Source organism: Alosa pseudoharengus, unplaced genomic scaffold, assembly GCF_046254945.1.
Source record: "Alosa pseudoharengus isolate Yale_2024_CS ecotype anadromous, Long Island Sound unplaced genomic scaffold, YU_APseudo_1.1 YU_APseudo_1.1_scf_9, whole genome shotgun sequence".
NCBI lineage: Eukaryota > Metazoa > Chordata > Actinopteri > Clupeiformes > Clupeidae > Alosa > Alosa pseudoharengus.
Window position 1 is genome coordinate 40,390,257 of NW_027468881.1, and position 11,067 is coordinate 40,401,323.

The 11,067-nt window shown below is 40.8% G+C and overlaps 1 protein-coding gene across 1 annotated transcript in view; it reads right to left on the reverse strand.

Annotated features, from left to right (window-relative positions):
- Window positions 1-7,276, reverse strand: part of slco4a1 (solute carrier organic anion transporter family, member 4A1) — a 43,983-nt gene extending 36,707 nt beyond the window's left edge. The window contains exon 1 of the mRNA XM_076276102.1: window positions 7,187-7,276. The gene's annotated coding sequence lies outside the window, so the exon portion shown is untranslated. The remainder of the gene's footprint in view (window positions 1-7,186) is intronic.
- Between the last annotated feature and the right edge of the window lie 3,791 nt (window positions 7,277-11,067).

Consider the following 11,067-nt stretch of genomic DNA (forward strand, 5'->3'; position numbering starts at 1 on the left):
TACCAAATCCAAAGCTTTAATGTTTTTAAATCACACTTTTGGTAATATTTGCTGTTCATTTCTGTACAGTGAGATTTGGTGCCCAGTCAGTTGTTCCAGTCTGATCTAGGAACAGCAGACTGCCGCTCTGACCTAATAACAACTTTCCACTCGACTGGCTCCTAAGGGGACAAACATTACCCCTGGGGAACAGTGGGGAGGGGCAGGGAAGGCTGCTCATTTCATGCATCGACCACACACACACACACACACACAACACACACACACACACACACACACACAACACACACACACACACACACACAACACACACACACACACACACATATACACACTCACACACACACACACACACACAACACACACACACACACACACACACATATACACACTCACACACACACACACACACACACACACACACACACACACACACACACACACACACACACACACACACACACACACACACACACACACACACACACACACACACACACACACACACACAGACACACACACACATGCACACACACACACACACACACACACACTCACACATATACACTCTCTCACACACACACACACACAACACACACACATATACACACACACACACACACACACACACACACACACAACACACACACACACACACACACACACACATACACACACACACACACACACACACACACACACACACACACACACTCACACATGCATTACACATGCAAATATGACAGTGTCCTCTGAAAATCTATACCGCAATTTAGTGTACTATATAGGCTTTAGTGTGTTATACCCAAGGCTTTGAACTGGTTCACGGAACAAAAACGAAAACCAGAAACTTTTGATGTTTTGCTAGGAACAGAAACAAAACCAGAAACTTTAATATTTTTTTATGTTCCAGAACATAACTGTTTATCTAAAATAATGGTAACCGGTTAATAGCATTATTTTTTTCGTTCTTTGACAACATTTCTGTACAATATGACTTGGTGAGGTTCACTTCCGATCGGGAGAAATGTAATAGAGAAGCTTGCCGCCAGCTGTACAGGCAGAATCTTTTTTCATTTCCCTCTGGGCCCTGACAAGGTTTTGGGCACTTGTTTATAAGTTTAATATTCACAATGGCAGCTATGCACACACCATTGTGGTTTTGTATTGTCTGATGACATAAGTGAGACAAAAATGCACTGATTGGGCCCTGACCAGGTTTGGCCAATTGATGTTCACAATGGCAGCTACAGTGTATGTAGCCTACCATATTTCAGTTATTTTCACAGATTTAACTATATGAGTTGCACAGGTTTTTGGATGGATGTAGGAGCTACAGTAATGCTTCTGTAATGCTGTGTGGTTTTGTATTGTTTGATGACATAAGAGAAACAAATGCACTGATTGGGCCCTGACTAGGTTTGGTCGATTGAAGATCTCAATGACAGCTATGCAGCCTGCCTATTTGTCATTTGCACATTAAGCTATGCAAGAAGTATAATGGATGTGTTCAGTTGTAGAAGTATAATGGATGTGTTCAGTTGTTTGCCAATAAACAACATGGCAAAAATGTTCCTTGTCTTAATTCACGTATAATATTGAAAAAAAAAATGTAGGCATGTCAGAATTTCTGTTATGCCGCTTACATAATGTAGCCTATATGCTTTTTTAATGTTTGATGACAGGATAGAGACTTAAGGAAAATTATGTAGACTAACAATACAGTTTTAAAGTCCTAATGATCAGCCTACTAATTTGTATGTCCCGCAGCTGACATGGAACGTTATTAACGGGTTCGGGAACGTTATTTTTTTTAGTGTACTATAGGCTTTAGTGTGTTATACTGCACAGTTTAGTGTACTTAGGCTTTAGTGTGTTATACTGCACAGTTATCCTGACTCAGACGTCTTTGATCATCAGGTCACTGAACAAGTCTGAGTTTAGTGGGAATGAGAAATCGTGTCAGATAGAGAAACAAACACACTAAAAAAAAACACACTAAAGCCACACACACACACACACACACACACACACACACACACACACACACAAGCTCAGTGCCCTAGTTCTTCCGTCTTGCCTTCTTTGACGAGGTCCTGTTGGACGGCACGTGAAACCAAACGGAAGACATGACCCAGTGAAAGAGCCAATCATCTGTGAGGATGCCAGGTCTGCCTGCCTCAAGAGCCAATCATCTGTGAGGATGCCAGGTCTGCCTGCCTCAAGAGCCAATCATCTGTGAGGATGCCAGGTCTGCCTCCCTCAAGAGCCAATCATCTGTGAGGATGCCAGGTCTGCCTGCCTCAAGAGCCAATCATCTGTGAGGATGCCAGGTCTGCCTGCCTCAGGGGTGTGTGTTGGGGGTCGCAAAAGGTCACCGAGGCGTCACCGAGGCGGGAGCGCAATTAAACGTGCGCGTCTCATGACCTCAATGTTCCATCACTGACCCTCCCCCCACCCCACCCCCCCCTCGCTCCACACTACATATCTGCAACAATGCACATGCATGCAAAGTGATATGTCTGCACACGACTGACATGTCTGCCCAACGCCTGGTAGACAAAGTAGGCCTTGAGATCGGCTTATACATAACCCTATTACATACAGAATGTGTCGATTAAACACTTATACTTAACCCTATTACATACAGAATGTGTCGATTAAACACTTATACTTAACCCTATTACATACAGTATGTGTTGATTAAACACTTATAGACCGTTTCAAGAGAGTTCCATTATCAGCATCATATTTGGCCCCACAAGGCTTCCGTTTTAACATTCCATATGTTATCTTAATGCAGAGGAAGTTGATTGGGAACCAAATAGAACGTTCAAGCATTGTTTTTGTTTTTACTGTTGAAAGGGTCTATACTTAACCCTATTACATACAGTATGTGTCGATTAAACACTTATACTTAACCCTATTACATACAGTATGTGTCTATTAAACACTTATACTTAACCCTATTACATACAGTATGTGTTGATTAAACACTTGATCCACAAGTTTGTCATATGCAAGTGGAAATTTACAAAACACACATTTAATCATCAATAACATGATTATCTTCAGCATACATCTGATCATTATGAAATCTGCTGATGAAAAATGGGAACTTCTCTCAATTGCATAGCAGTTGCTCAGTAGCCCCTGATCTCCTTAACACAGTTGCTCAGTTCATCTCCTTAACACAGTTGCTCAGTTCATTTCCTTAACTCAGTTGCTCAGTTCATCTCCTTAACACAGTTGCTCAGTAGCCCCTGATCTCCTTAACACAGTTGCTCAGTTCATCTCCTTAACACAGTTGCTCAGTTCAGCTCCTTAACACAGTTGCTCAGTTCAGCTCCTTAACACAGTTGCTCAGTTCATCTCCTTAACACAGTTGCTCAGTAGCCCCTCATGTTCTTATCAGTGTACAAGTGTGAGAGAGGCGGTTCTAACCCTCACTGCTGAGGAAGTTTGTACACTAAGAGCAAGTGGACAGTCATAGCTGACATATGTACTGTACACACGCACGCACACACACACACGCACGCACAGACACACGCACACAAACACACACGCAAACACCACATCTGCAGTGCATGGGTGTCCCAGGATTATCCCATGATCAGGTGGTTCACATAAGAAAAACTACTGCAGCTGATCATTAGGCTTATGGAGCACACTTTGACCCTGTTTACATTTGTTTTTTAAATGTGTTTTGGGTGATCCAATCACAAGTGGTCAGTTCTAAACACAAGTGCAAACAATCACCAAGATGCACTGTGATCCGATCCATATGGTGTTTCCACTTGGCGAAGTGATCTGAGACACATTTGACCACATATCTGTTGTAGTGTAAACACTATATGTTCATATGTGTATATGTTGTATACGTACATATCTGTTGTAGTGTAAACACTATGTGTTCATATGTGTATATGTTGTATACGTACATATCTGTTGTAGTGTAAACACTATGTGTTTATATGTGTATATGTTGTATACCTACATATCTGTTGTAGTGTAAACACTATGTGTTCATATGTGTATATGTTGTATACGTACATATCTGTTGTAGTGTAAACACTATGTGTTCATATGTGTATATGTTGTATACGTACATATCTGTTGTAGTGTAAACACTATGTGTTCATATGTGTATATGTTGTATACGTACATATCTGTTGTAGTGTAAACACTATGTGTTCATATGTGTATATGTTGTATACCTACATATCTGTTGTAGTGTAAACACTATGTGTTCATATGTGTATATGTTGTATACGTACATATCTGTTGTAGTGTAAACACTATGTGTTCATATATTTATATGTGTGTGTTGTACGTACATATCTTTTGTAGTGTTAACACTAATGTGTTCTGCCTCCGTGACAATGGTAGTTCTGATGAATGTAATGATGGCAATAGCAGAGTCTAAACACAGGTACACAGGTAACACAGGTAAACCGTGATGTGTCTCAGCAGGTCACCCAATAGAGACATTCTAAAAACAAATGTAAACAGGGCCTTCGTTTTCTAATGAACTTTCATTGACAACAGCTGTAAATTAAACAAACATTTTGTTGGTACGCCCTACAAGCTGCAGTTCTTCAAGTGTTCATCTTCCATTAGGTCATGATTTCTAGCCCTAGCAAACTCTAGCCTATTTCCCCACTATAACCCTTACTAGTCCAAAGTGCATTTTGCAATGTAGTTCCTTCTCTGAAATGCTGTATCTGAAATGCACCACTCCTCAGGCCCACTGTGAGCATGCTCAGACCCACTCACACATGTACAGACTCCAATATGAAAAGCAAGAGTGCAAGCACCATCCATTCACAGGAAGGATAGACCTGTGTTAAACTGGACTGAGGCATGATGCATACTCTCCTCCACCCAGACAGCAGAGAGGCCTGATGCACACGCTCCTCCACCCAGACAGCAGAGAGGCCTGATGCACACGCTCCTCCACCCAGACAGCAGACAGCAGAAATGGCTGAGTCACTTAATGTCACAAGCCCACACCATAACCCTCCTACCCAACCACTATTACCAGCAACCTCCCAGCTAATACTGAACAGAAGAGACAGGAAGAGAGGGAGAGAGAGAGAGGGAGAGAGAGAGAGACAGGGAGTAAGAAGAGAGAGAGAGAGAGAGAGAGAGAGAGAGAGAGATTGCACCAGACAATATAACCAAAGCGAGAATTATGGAAAATCAGAAAAAGAAAAAAAACAACTAGAAACCATGACCTCTGAACTATCAATGAACACGTTGGCATTTGGGCATTATGTTGTGTGGCATCTGAGAGGGATCAGGGAGTGAAGCCTCCATCTGAACCAGCTGTAGGACGGCTGATAATATCCGGCTCTCCACTGCCCCCACACAGAGGGCTTTTCTCTAAGCAGAAGCAGAAGCTGATTCAGGGACCAGGGATCTACTTAAAGGATGGCCACAACCGGCCGCCTGGGACAGCCCAGAGACTTCACAACAGCCCTGTGAAAACAGGGTTAGCACAGAGACTTCACAACAGCCCTGTGAAAACAGGGTTAGCACAGAATGAAAAGTGATTTGCTGATTTCACTCTATTTGACCAACTGGCACAGTCCATACATTGCTGTTAATTTGTATGGGATATGGCAGCATGCACGCTCACAACATTAAAGCCTGCCCTGACCTCAAATGTGCCTATAGGATGACCGTATGTCCCAACCAGATGGAACACACCACTAAGGGGTGTGTGTGTGTGTGGGGGGGGGGTGCTCATGAGGGAAAGTGATCTTTATTGGTTTCACCCATCACACCAGGAGAACACCAACGATGCCTCATTGCAGCTTTTAGTGTTGATCTATGTGTTAGTGTTCATATGGGAGGTTAAGGGCAGAGATGCTTTACTCAGAACAAGCACAACAAGAGATTACTGTGCATCATACATGAATGAGTCACATGCTCCTCACTCAACACATCACTCCTCTGGGAGGAAGTGAGCCAATAGCCTTGCCGCCCGCATCTTGCACACAGCTTGCCTGCTTGTGCCATCACTGGGCTACTTGTCATAGCAACAGTTTGCTTTTCTGGAAATTCATCCTAAGGTTGTTGAGTAACTGTGTCATCCTCATGCAAAACATTCAGATTGTAAACGTTGGATAACCTATTCCTATCGTTAATCAAGAGTGAAAGTTACTCCAGATGTTAATATGAGGTTTTTTTATTATTCTTGGAATTTGTTACCTGAAATGAAAACCTCTTGGAGGTCGACTGAATCCACATCAGCTCCAGTTAGCATGAGTATCAACACCTTGCACTAAAATGTTCAGTAGGCTTAGAATGCTGCATCAATGTAGCACCATGCGAGCCACTCCTAGACCTCCTAAGCTACTGATGTAGCTACGTAAGGCTTAGTCCTCCTATATTATAAAACCACATCAACATCAAATCACCGATTTCAGAGGAAACTGCAATTGTCCTTCAGCTGAATAGTTGTCCACCTCCACATAACACTGCCATTGGAATCTCGTGTCAGGTATCCCCCCACCCCAAACAGTCATGAATTGACACACCCTGATGCTAGCTATTTTCATTAAGTGCGCAAGGCATTTTTTCCCAAACATTTTACAATAACAAATTATGCATCTATAATAACATAAGGCATCTAAACGACACTAAACTGACGGACATTTAACACGATAATATCAATATGCAGTGCTATATGTCGGATTTTTCTTAACATGCTAATACCATTAGTGTGCTTAATGCAGAATAGCTTTATTTGACTGATAATAGCGACCCACGTGCCTACTCGTCGCGGATTAGGCTACGATAGAGACAATGCAAGCGTGCATGATGTGGGTAGTCTAGCCTCCTGAGTATCCTGTTGAAACCGACGGAAATCAGCATGGTGACAGACGACTGAAGGCAAGAAAACACACCGACATTACTTACCCTAACGAGGAGGGAATAAACGGAAATGTAACGTTACGACAGGTGTATTAACGTTAGGACTAGGCAATACATCCTAGCCTACACCAGCTCATCAGGACCGCCTCGTCGCTACACTTGACAGCAATGATGATCCGGATGCTGCTCGGCGCATCGCGCTGGTGGATCTCACAGGCATGTGCATGACAATAGCCTCATATAGACTTACAGCAAATAGTCTACCATATAAATAAGAAATAACAGTTGAGGCAGAAATACTCACTTGTCTATGTCCTTTCTTCTATATGTGCCTGAGGAGTACGAAAGCGGAGACAACAATACAATGGTCCGTAATCTTCTGCCTTGTTAGCTGTTTATCCCATCACCGCCAAAAGCTTAGACTATACTGTCTACGCTGGGGGTGGTAATAGCCCGCTCATATTGGTGGTGATGCGAGGGACTTAGCGCTGCTCAACATAGAACCGCCCTCCCATGGCGCTATGGTCTTTAGCCAATTGAGTGTCATCCTGTCATCGCACAAGGTTTCGTGCGGTAGCCCTAAAAAACCGCCTTTGAACTGTTGCTCTTTACAGGGGCAGCCCTGAAGAAAGAATACATTGGATGTGTGGTAGCCTACAGTAGCCTATAGCTTAGCATACTTAATGGACAAATCTGGAAGAGCAAACAGCCTTATTGTCTCCATGCATACAGCCTGCATAGTAGGCTGTGTTAAGTCTACGTGTTCTTCACTTGATTCCCCTCATGTCCTCCCAGAGCTGAACATTTCTCCATATCCTGTTTGCACAAACAGGTGTTTGAGTTTGAGACTGTTTGACCAAGAGGCTGTTCCCATGAGCATATGTCTAGTAGGCCTATGACCTTCTTCACCTCAGCACATTCATCCAAAAACTAAGCAGCTCCCCCTGTAATTGTATTGCATTGGTTTCAATCTTTGGACGCCTTGACCACATTATTTCCCAGAATTCGGGTCTGTCCACAGGGTGTAATTCTATTAAAAACGCATTCAATCTAATGTTTAGCACCACTAATTAGTAAACAAAACAAGCCTAGACTTTTTAGAGGTTGCTTACTCATGATTTTCACATATTTAATTGGTGTTGGTAGGCTACAATATCTGTATTTTGGTGTTGTCCGCAACCTTTTCCGTAATGTCGTGCCATCTCAAACATTATTTAGCCTATCACAATTGAATAAAAAAAACCATGCATAGTTAAATGTTACCTGAACTAATTAACTGTATGTACTTGTACAGTTATGTACATAACTGTATATGTACTTTATTTCGCTTAATTTAATACCTGTGTAGCCGTTACCAACACATTCATCATAAAAGCACTTTTTTTAATCAAAAAATTGTAGCTATGGTAACCTAATATCACAGAATATATGGGTGTCAAGCAGAAAGATTGATGCCTTCATGTCCAAAAAAAAGAAATTCTACTCTATCCATCGTTTTCGGCATACACTTATTATCAGAGATGGGAAGTAACGAAGTACAAATTCGTTACTGTACTCAAATTGATTTTTCAGATATTTTTACTTTACTTACTATTTATTTTTGAGGCGACTTTTTACCTTTACTCCTTACATTTTAACGCGAATATCGATAGCCTAGGCTAGGCCACTTTCTACTCCTTCCGTTTTACATGAAGAAAGCTAGCTAGAATTGCTTGGGCATCATCTTTGCTTGTCAGGGTAGTTTTTCAGCATAAATGTCGTCCTTAACACATTGCCACATTATAGTCATTACCAGCACATTATAGCTTGAAATGTATTGGTAGTGACGACTGAGTTGGTGATGGCATTTGTGCAGATAGGCCTACATTACATACATTAATCTTTTTTAAGTTTTTTTTTTTTTTGCTCAAAATCACTTAAAACTTGGGCACCTAAATTATAAACATTGCAATAGGTTATGACCGGTGATTTGTCATCACCGCAACAAATGTTATTACCAGAACCTCAATGTCATCACCATGCATTATTTTTGCCAAAAGATTATGTATAAATTAGGCTACAATAAATGACAACAATTAGATATTTTCGACAATGTTGGACAGTCCAAATTGCCACAGATTTGTTATGGTATTTATTTCAAATAAATATATATTCCAAGCCAGGGTCGAATGATGAATCAAAAAATAAGATACTTAAACGACTTTAACTCATGTGGCAAGTAAAATTCAACAATTCTAATAAGTTCAAGATAAAATAGACTTCATGTGAAACTATAAAAGGTTGTAAAAGCACTGATTTATCATTTCATCTTTAAAATGTACATATATTATAAGTGTATATATTAGGCGCTGTGGTGGTAATTACACATTTACCTGACCAGGAAAATGGCAAAAATACATAAATTCTCCTGTTATTGTCTCAACCAAGCTCACAAGGTTACTCCTATCAAATGGACTGATAATTTGATGTACACCAATTAGTTCAATTTTTAATTTTTAAAAATTTCAGTAACCCAATTTTACCTGAAATCTGAGAAATACCACGGGAGATGCAGTTAAACAATTTATCCATTTACAGTAATAACGATTGCATTGTGTAAATGCTAATATGGCTGGTGATTATCATTAATATATTAGTGCCAGACCAGAACCAGGAAGATCATAAAGGACCCCAGTCACCCAAACAATGGACTGGTCACTGCTAAGGTCTGGACTGGTTACTGCTAAGGTCTGGACTGGTTACTGCTAAGGTCTGGACTGGTCACTGCTAAGGTTCCTGAAGGCCAGCACTGCGAGAATGAGAAAGAGCTTCTTTTCCAAAGCCAGACAGACTCTCAACCAGGACCGTGCCGGTAGTCCACCCCCCCCCCCCCCCCCCCCCACACACACACACACACATACCTTTGTGTACTCTGAAACCTTTGTGTACACTCCATCTTGAAAAGATAAGACTTACAAAAAAGTAAAGTGCAATTTCCTGAGATGGACATACTCCAGTAGCCTATAGAAAAAAATGCAAAGGTCCAGTGTACACAAAGGTATGTCTATCTCAGGAAATTGCGCTTTACTTTTTGGTAAGTCTTATCTTTTCAGGATGGAGCATTGCACTAAGCATGTTGTACTATGTATGATATCGAATTAGCTGTAGTTGTGTAAATGGCTAATATATTAGCTGTAGTTGTGTAAATGGCTAATATATTAGCTGTAGTTGTTAATATATTAGCTGTAGTTGTGTAAATTGCTAATATATTAGCTGTAGTTGTGTAAATGGCTAATATGGCTGGTGATTTTGTGGACAGTACAAGCTGTATTACTTTGTGTAATGTGCAGAGTTATGCAGTTCAGTGGTTAAATCAAAGTGCTGCTTTAGCAGATAGATAGGCTACTGGTTGTCTGAAGTTGTTTCATATTTAAGTTATTTCATTGTTTCGTTAACCTGTTGTTGGTATCTTCATACAGTTTGTGCCTACTTGTTGTATTTCTGGCAGACTAAATGTCAGAAACATTTCACCAAATGCTACAAAAGGACTGTGCATTTGCCAACTTGCACAACTGGATTAGCCAACATGTATTGACTAAAGAAATGTTAACTGTCATATTCAGGCTGTCATATTCAGGCTCATATTCACATTTTGATGGTTATTAACATGGTATTGCATTGTATGGTAACAATATCATCTTGAATATTTAAGAGAAGCCAACAGTTCAATGGAAGTTTTATATGGGAGTCAAACTACAACCACTTACTGTAATATACTTTTGATTGTGATGGTTTGATCAGCCACTAGGGGGCAGCACTGCACTGTGTTGTATTGTAATGTTGCACTCCAGTTAAAGCTCTCATGATGGATTGGATACTGGTCTAAACTAGCAAATGATGACAAATGAACAATAAGGTTATAAAAGAGTCATTCATACGGAAATGTACACCACAGTCACATGGGCCCACCTCAGTGTTTGATCATGTGTATTCCCATATACTATCATATTTAATCATAACATCTTATCATGGCATACTATTATCATATCATGCAATAACAAAAGCCAGACGAATCAGACAGACACACTCTATAATGGTGGATGGATTACATCAGAAATATGCAGAAAAGTGCTGTATTGCAGCCAGCTTTTGGTTATGTAAGGTGTTGGGAAAGTATGAAATGACTGTCTGAGAGTTGCTAGTACT